The sequence below is a fragment of the Marmota flaviventris genome, chromosome X (genome assembly GCF_047511675.1).
Source record: "Marmota flaviventris isolate mMarFla1 chromosome X, mMarFla1.hap1, whole genome shotgun sequence".
Lineage (NCBI taxonomy): Eukaryota > Metazoa > Chordata > Mammalia > Rodentia > Sciuridae > Marmota > Marmota flaviventris.
Window position 1 is genome coordinate 52254514 of NC_092518.1, and position 8366 is coordinate 52262879.

The following is an 8366-nucleotide window of genomic DNA, read 5'->3' on the forward strand; positions in this document are numbered from 1 at the left end:
TTCCCAGCTTTCCAAGAAATCTCCATACTGCTTTCCAAATTGGCCGCACCAATTTGCATTCCCAACAACAATGTACAAGAGTACCCTTTTCCCCACATCCTCGCCAGCACTTATTGTTGTTTGACTTCATAATGGCTGCCAATCTTACTGGAGTGAGATGGTATCTTAGGGTGGTTTTGATTTGCATTTCTCTGACTGCTAGAGATGGTGAGCATTTTTTCATGTACTTGTTGATTGATTGTATGTCCTCCTCTGAGAAGTATCTGTTCAGGTCCATGGCCCATATGTTGATTGGGTTATTTGTTTTCTTATTGTTTAATTTTTTGAGTTCTTTGTATACTCTGGATATTAGGGCTCTATCTGAAGTGTGAGGAGTAAAGATTTGTTCCCAGGATGTAGGCTCCCTATTTACCTCTCTTATTGTTTCTTTTGCTGATAAAAAACTTTTTAGTTTGAGTAAGTCCCATTTGTTGATTCTAGTTATTAACTCTTGTGTCCTATTGAGGAATTTGGAGCCCGACCCCACAGTATGTAGATTGTAGCCAACTTTTTCTTCTATCAGACGCCGTGTCTCTGATTTGATATCAAGCTCCTTGATCCATTTTGAGTTAACTTTTGTGCATGGCAAGAGAAAGGGATTCAGTTTCATTTTGTTGCATATGGATTTCCAGTTTTCCCAGCACCATTTATTGAAGATGCTATCCTTCCTCCATTGCATGCTTTTAGCCCCTTTATCAAATATAAGATAGTTGTAGTTTTGTGGATTGGTTTCTGTGTCCTCTATTCTGTACCATTGGTCCACCCGCCTGTTTTGGTACCAGTACCATGCTGTTTTTGTTACTATTGCTCTGTAGTATAGTTTGAAGTCTGGTATCGCTATACCGCCTGATTCACACTTCCTACTTAGAGTTGTTTTTGCTATTCTGGGTCTTTTATTTTTCCATATGAATTTCATGATTGCTTTATCTATTTCTACAAGAAATGCTGTTGGGATTTTGATTGGCATTGCATTAAACCTATAGAGAACTTTTGGTAATATCGCCATTTTGATGATGTTAGTTCTGCCTATCCATGAACAGGGTATATTTTTCCATCTTCTCAGATATTCTTCTATTTCTCTCTTTAGGGTTCTGTAGTTTTCATTGTATAAGTCTTTCACCTCTTTTGTTACGTTGATTCCCAAGTATTTTATTTTTTTTTGAGGATATTGTGAATGGAGTGGTTGTCCTCATTTCCATTTCAGAGGATTTATCACTGATATACAGGAATGCCTTTGATTTATGCATGTTGATTTTATATCCTGCCACTTTGCTGAATTCATTTATTAGCTCTTATAATTTTTTTGTAGACCCTTTGGGGTCTGCTAGGTATAGAATCATGTCACTGAAAATAGTGATAATTTAAGTTCTTCTTTTCCTATTTTTATGCCTTTAATTTCTATCATCTGTCTAATTGCTCTGGCCAGTGTTTCAAGAACTATGTTGAACAGAAGTGGTGAGAGAGGGCATCCCTGTTTTGTTCCAGATTTTAGAGGGAATGCCTTCAATTTTTTCTCCGTTCAGAATGATGCTAGCCTGAGGCTTAGCATAGATAGCTTTTACAATATTGAGGTATGTTCCTGTTATCCCTAGTTTTTCTAGAGTTTTGAACATAAAGGGATGCTGTACTTTCTCGAATGCTTTTTCTGCATCTATCGATATGATCATATGGTTCTTATCTTTAAGTCTGTTGATGTGGTGAATAACATTTACTGATTTCCGTATATTGAACCAGCCTTGCATCCCAGGGATGAGTCCTACTTGATCATGGTGCACAATTTTTTTGATATGTTTTTGTATCCGATTTGCCAGAATTTTATTGAGGATTTTTGCATCTAGATTCATTAGAGATATTGGTCTGTAGTTTTCTTTCTTTGAAGTGTCTTTGTCTGGTTTAGGAATCAGGGTGATGTTGGCCTCGTAGAATGAATTTGGAAGTTCTCCCTCTTTTTCTATTTCCTGGAATAGCTTGAAAAGTATTGGTATTAGTTCTTCTTTAAAGGTTTTGTAAAACTCTGCTGTATACCCATCCGGTCCTGGGCTTTTCTTAGTTGGTAGTCTTTTGATGGCTTTTTCTATTTCCTCAATTGATATTGGTCTGTTTAGGTTGTCTATATCCTCCTGACTCAATCTGGGTAGATCATATGACTTAAGAAATTTATCTATGCCTTCACTATCTTCTATTTTATTGGACTATAAGGATTCAAAATAATTTCTAATTATCTTCTGTATTTCTGAAGTGTCTGCTGTGATATTGCCTTTTTCATCCCATATGCTAGTAATTTGAGTTCTCTCTCTTCTTCTCTTCATTAGCATGGCTAAGGGTCTGTCGATCTTATTTATTTTTTCAAAGAACCAACTTTTAGTTTTGTCAATTTTTTCAATTGTTTCTTTTGTTTCAATTTCATTAATTTCAGCTCTGATTTTAATTATTTTTTGCCTTCTACTTCTTTTGCTGTTGTTTTGCTCTTCTTTTTCTAGGATTTTGAGATGAAGTGTGAGATCATTTATTTGTTGGTTTTTCCTTTTTTGAAGGAATGACCTCCAGGCAATGAATTTTCCTCTTAGAACTGCTTTCATTGTGTCCCATAGATTCCGATATGTTGTGTCTGTGTTTTCATTTATCTCTAAGAATTTTTTAATTTCCTCCTTGATGTCTTCTATAACCCATTGATCATTCAGTAACCTATTGTTCATTCTCCAAGTGATGTATGCTTTTCCTTCCTTCTTTTATCGTTGATTTTCAGTTCCATTCCATTATGATCAGATAGGATGCATGGTATTATCTCTACTCCTTTATAATGTCTAAGAGTTGCCCTGTGACATAATATGTGATCTATTTTTGAGAAGGATCCATGTGCTGCTGAGAAAAAAGTGTAACTCCTTGATGTTGGGTGATATATTCTATATATGTCAATTAAGTCTAGGTTATTAATTGTATTATTGAGTTCTACAGTTTCTTTATTCAATTTTTGTTTGGAAGATCTGTCCAGTGGTGAGAGAGGTGTGTTGAAGTCTCCCATAATTATTGTATGGTGGTCTATTAGACTCCTGAACTTGAGAAGAGTTTGTTTGATGAACATAGCTGCACCATTGTTTGGAGCATATATATTTATGAGTGTTATGTCTTGTTGGTGTATGGTTCCCTTGAGCAGTATGTAGTGTCCCTCTTTATCCCTTTTGATTAACTTTGGCTTGAAATCTATTTTATTTGATATGAGTATGGACACTCCTGCTTGTTTCCGAAGTCCATATGAGTGATATGATTTTTCCCAACCTTTCACCTTCAGCCTATGTATGTCTTTTCCTATCAAATGCGTCTCCTGTAGGCAGCATATTGTTGGGTCTTGTTTTGTGATCCATTTTACTAGCCTGTGTCTCTTAATTGGTGAGTTTAAGCCATTAACATTTAGGGTTATTATGGAGATATGGGTTGTTCTTCCAGCCATATTTGTTTATTTATGTTACTAAACATGGTTTGTTTTCCTCTTTGATTATTTTTCCCCCCATTTACTGTCCTACCTCCCACTGTTGGTTTTCATTGTTGTTTTCCATTTCCTCTTCCTGTAGTGTTTTGCCAAGGATCTTTTGAAGAGATGGTTTTCTAGCTGCAAATTCTTTTAACTTTTGTTTATCGTAGAAGGTTTTAATTTCATCTTCCATCCTGAAGCTTAATTTCGCTGGATACACAATTCTTGGTTGGAACCCATTTTTTCAGCGTTTGAAATATGTTGTTCCAGGATCTTCTAGCTTTCAGAGTCTGTGTTGAAAGATCAGCTGTTATCCTGATTGGTTTACCCCTAAATGTAATCTGCTTCCTTTCTCTTGAAGCTTTTAAAATTCTCTCCTTATTCTGTATGTTGGGCATCTTCATTATAATGTGTCTAGGTGTGGATCTCTTATGATTTTGCACATTCGGCATCCTGTAGGCTTCTAGGATTTGGGATTCTGTCTCATTCTTCAAGTCTGGGAAGTTTTCTTGTATTATTTTGTTGAACAGATTGCTCATTCCTTTGGTTTGGACCTCTATACCTTCCTGTATCCCAATGACTCTTAAGTTTGGTCTCTTAATGTTATCCCATATTTCTTGGATGTTCTGCTCATGGTTTCTTAAGAGTCTCGCTGAGCTGTCTATGTTCTTTTCAAGTTGAAATACTTTGTCTTCATTGTCTGATGTTCTATCTTCTAAGTGTTCTACTCTGCTGGTAGTATTCTCCATTGAGTTTTTAAGTTGGTTTATTGCTTCCTGCATTTCTAGGATTTCTGTTTGTTTTTTATAACCTCTATCTCCCTGTATAGTTGATCCTTTGCTTCTTAGATTTGTTTATGCAATTCATTGTCGAAGTGATCTTTCATTGTCTGATTTTGCTGTCTAATGTCTTCCTTGAGACTCCAGATCATCTGAAGCATGTAAATCCTGAATTCTTTATCTGACATTCCATCTTCTGCAGCTATTACCTCTTCTAAAGTTGAGTTGACCTGCATTGCTTGTGGTCCTTTCTTTCCTTGTCTTTTCATACTGCTCACATTTCTTTCTGCTTGGTGAAACTGTTGTGTTATTGAATTTTCCCCCTATATATTTATATTGCTCTTGTATAGTTGCAAAGTCTCCCTTGCAGGGGTGGGCGGCAGCTGTGCTCCTCCTCCAATTCGGGTGATCTGTCTATCATGCCGGCGGGCCGCTGGGCCCCTTCTCCAGGTCGTGTTGTCTGCCTACCTTGCGGGCAATGGCTCGGTTCCTCCTCCAATAGGGGTGATTTGTCTACCACGCTGGCGGGCCGCTGGGCCTGTTCTCCAGGTTGCAGGTCTGCCTACCTTGCAGGTGCGGGCGGTGGCTGTTCCCCTCCTCCAATTGGGGTGATCTTTCAACTAGGCCGGCTGGCTGCTGGGCCCCTTCTCCGGGACGCGCAGTCTGCCTACCTTGCGGGCGGCAGCTGGGCCTTTCCTCCAATTAGGGTGATGTGTCTACCACGCCGGTGGGCCGCTGGGTCTGTTCTCCCTGTCATTCGCAGGTCTGCCTACCTTGCAGGCACGGGCGGTAGCTCTGCCCCTCCTCCAATTGGGGTGATGTGTCTACCACACCGGCGGGCCGCTGGGCCTGTTCTCTCCTTCTTTTAGTGTTCAAGGGCATTTCCCCAAACCCTTGCTCTTTTCATTCCATCTTGGTGTTTGCTTTCAGGAAGACCTTAACTAGCGCAATGTATCTGACAAAGGACTTATATTAAGAATTTCAAAAAAACCTCAAAACCTCAATTATGAAAGACAAATGGTCCCCTTTCTTGCTTGAAATGGGCAAAATAGTTGAATTACATTTCATAGAAAAACAGAAATGAATGCCAAATAGGCACATGAAACATAATTTGTTATCAGAGGAAAGAAATTTTACACAACAATGGTATACCAGTACATATCTACTGGAATGTCTAATATGACTGGTACCACCAGTTGTCAGTGAAAATGAAGAACAACCAGAAATATGCATTTCTGTGGGTGTATAAAAGGGTACAACCACTATAAACAAAGTCTTGAAAGTTTCTTTTAAAATTAAATGTGTATCTGCTCTATAATTCAGCAGTTCAATTTCCATGTATTTTTCTAACTGAAATAAAAACACATGTCCACAAAAAGAGTTGTACATGAATAATCAGAGCAGCCTTATTCAAAAGAACTAAAAAGCAGAAAAATCCTAAGTGTCCACTAAGGGGATAATGGATAAACAATGTGTGGAATATTAATAGAATGGAATATTCCCCAGCAATAAAGTCTAAGTAAAAGGAAATAGGCATAGAGTATGCCTCCATTTACATGAAGATCAAGAACAGGCAAGTCTAATCTATGGTGAAAAATCAGAATGGGGGGAATCTGGCTTTTTCTGGGATGATGAAACTGTTCTATACCTTGTTAGAGGTATGAATTATGCAAGTATGTGCATTTGCCAAAAGTCATCAAATTGTACTCTTCAGATTTTTGCATTTGTGCATTCCACAGTATTTAAATTTTACCAAAATAAAATAATTGTTAACATATATTGGACTCTAATTGGTAGGTTTCTTTCTCACAGTGGTATATGATAGCACTTCTGAAACTGTTTTCTATGAGTTCTAAGTTTGAGCAAATGAGTAAATAAATTGAGGAACACATGAGCCAGGTTTTTTTTTCTTTTGGAGAGTAGAGCTGCAAATACAGAAGGGGTAAGTTTTGAATGTTCTCTGTGGTTTTGGTTTGAAATTTGAGATACTAATGTGACCACATATTTTTTAATAAATGCCTTTGGGCAATTTCATTCCACATGGATTGAGAATGCTCTATGATTTACTCAAACCAATAGAATGTGGCAAAAGTGACCATTTCAGGACTTCTGACCCCAGACCTTTTAAAAGGTCTGGAAGCTTCCCCTTTATTGGTTTTGAAGTCCCTGAGCTGCCATGCAAGAATTCTGACTACCTTGCTGGGGAGATTAGATGGAGAGACCTCATGGAAGAGGAGAGGCCCAGAGATTACATTGCCAGCTATCCTAGCATCACAGTTGAGCCTGCAGATAATGCTAGCACCAGCTACTACAAGACTGTAACGGTATGCTTGAAATTGTAATTTAAAAAAGAAAATTAAAAGATATATAATGTTGAACTGAGAGAATTATAAATGCTTTTTAAAAATAGCTCTTAGGAGGGGAGATGGAAGATGGCCGCTGCGCACGGGGGTTGCTGAAGTGTTGAGCGTGGTGCTCAGAGCAGCGGCTTTAATCGAGATTTCGCACAGCATGTAAGAGCTCCTTTCACCGTTAATCTGTAGCGGACCACTTTGCCAAGCAGCAGGAAGAACAAAGAGATCGAAAAAGAGACGCTTGGCTCCCGGACGCTTTGCCGCCCAGAGCCGCGGGCGCTTTGCTCCCATCTGCTTCCTCTTTCGCTTCGCTCCGGGCAGAAAAGGTGAATGTGTAATCAGCAGTGGATTGTAAGTACCCTAGGCAAAGAAAGGTCAGTGCGCCCCGCCTTTTTTTTTTTTTTGAATATTTTTTATACAGGGAGAGTTTGTGGATTGGGATTGTTGGCTGGGCTGCGGTTTCTGTGCCGAAAATCCACTCCGCGGGAGCTGCCATTTGCTTTCTGCCGGCTGTCTTGATGGCTATGGCTACATTGTCCGGCAGCCGCACCTAGAGGTTGGAGCTGGGCTGCGTGCTGAGCCCTGTCCTCCAAAGGCTGGACTGCAGCCTTGAGCGCCTGGGTCGCCTGTTCGCTGCTGCACCCTCGGGCAGAGCCTGCTCTGGGGTCGTTCTGCATGCCTCTGTGAGGGGACCCGTGCTTCAGAGGAGGGAGCCAGAGAGCTGCGGCGGCAGCCGCTTGGGCCCCGGGGGCTGGGCACCGGTCGGCGGCGCAGCTACGGTCGCGGGCGAGTGCAGCGCCCCTGAGCGTGGCCCCGGGGAAGAGGCAACAGTGGCAGGGTTTAATTTCTAGAAATCTGGACTGGAAACAGAAGCAGCAGTTTGTATAATCCCAAGAACTTGCTTATGCCAGGAAGCTGTAAGGGCAACATGAATATCATTGAGGAGATCTAATATGGCAGCGGGCGGGGAGAGATTAAGTCTCTGACCTCTTCAACTGCGCGGGCATAGGGAGCTGTAAACTGTATAAATGCTGTTTGCTCAGGATCACTAGGCAATGCTGAGCTGACGTGGATCTGGGGTGTACAGTCTGGGCCCCTCAGAACACACACTCCGAGCCCGGATTGGCTGCATCCAAGCTCCGGTTCGCCTGCTTCTCGTGACTCAGCACTAACAATCCCGCTGAAATAACTGGTTGGCCCTTAGGAACTTTCAGAGGTAAAAACCAACCGAGCCTTCATAGGCAGTGGCCACAGGGTTGAAACGGGGATTGGGAGAGACAGTCAGGACCCACCCGTTGCATTGGTCACCCGGCAAAGGGAACGAACGGTCACCATTTACATGTGATACCACCTTGGCAGAGAACTGACGTCACGGGCGGAGGAGATAACTGCATTGAAACCAGCGCAACAGGGCTCCCCGGAGCAGCAGACATGGCGTGTAGCCAGTATTATGGTGAGCGTCACAGGTGAGCATGGCTTAGCTTGAGGAAACACAAGAGAAGGCCCTAGGCACTCAGGATTGGAGACCTGCCCAGTCTGTGAGGAAGAGCTGCTACACAGTGATTGGTTCCCACTTAGTGAGAGGAGAAGCTTGACCTAGTGGGCACAGCTCCACCTACTGGAAGAGAAATTAATCGAACTCTATGACTGAATTTATTATTATTATTATTATCATTTTTTTCTTTTTCTTTTTTTTCCTTTCATTTTCAATTTTTTTTGTTGTTG

General features: G+C 40.9%; 1 pseudogene; it reads right to left on the reverse strand.

Moving 5' to 3' along the window:
- The window catches only part of LOC114081480 (tigger transposable element-derived protein 1-like), a 51524-nt pseudogene extending 43450 nt beyond the window's left edge, over positions 1-8074 (reverse strand).
- Positions 8075-8366: the final 292 nt, after the last annotated feature.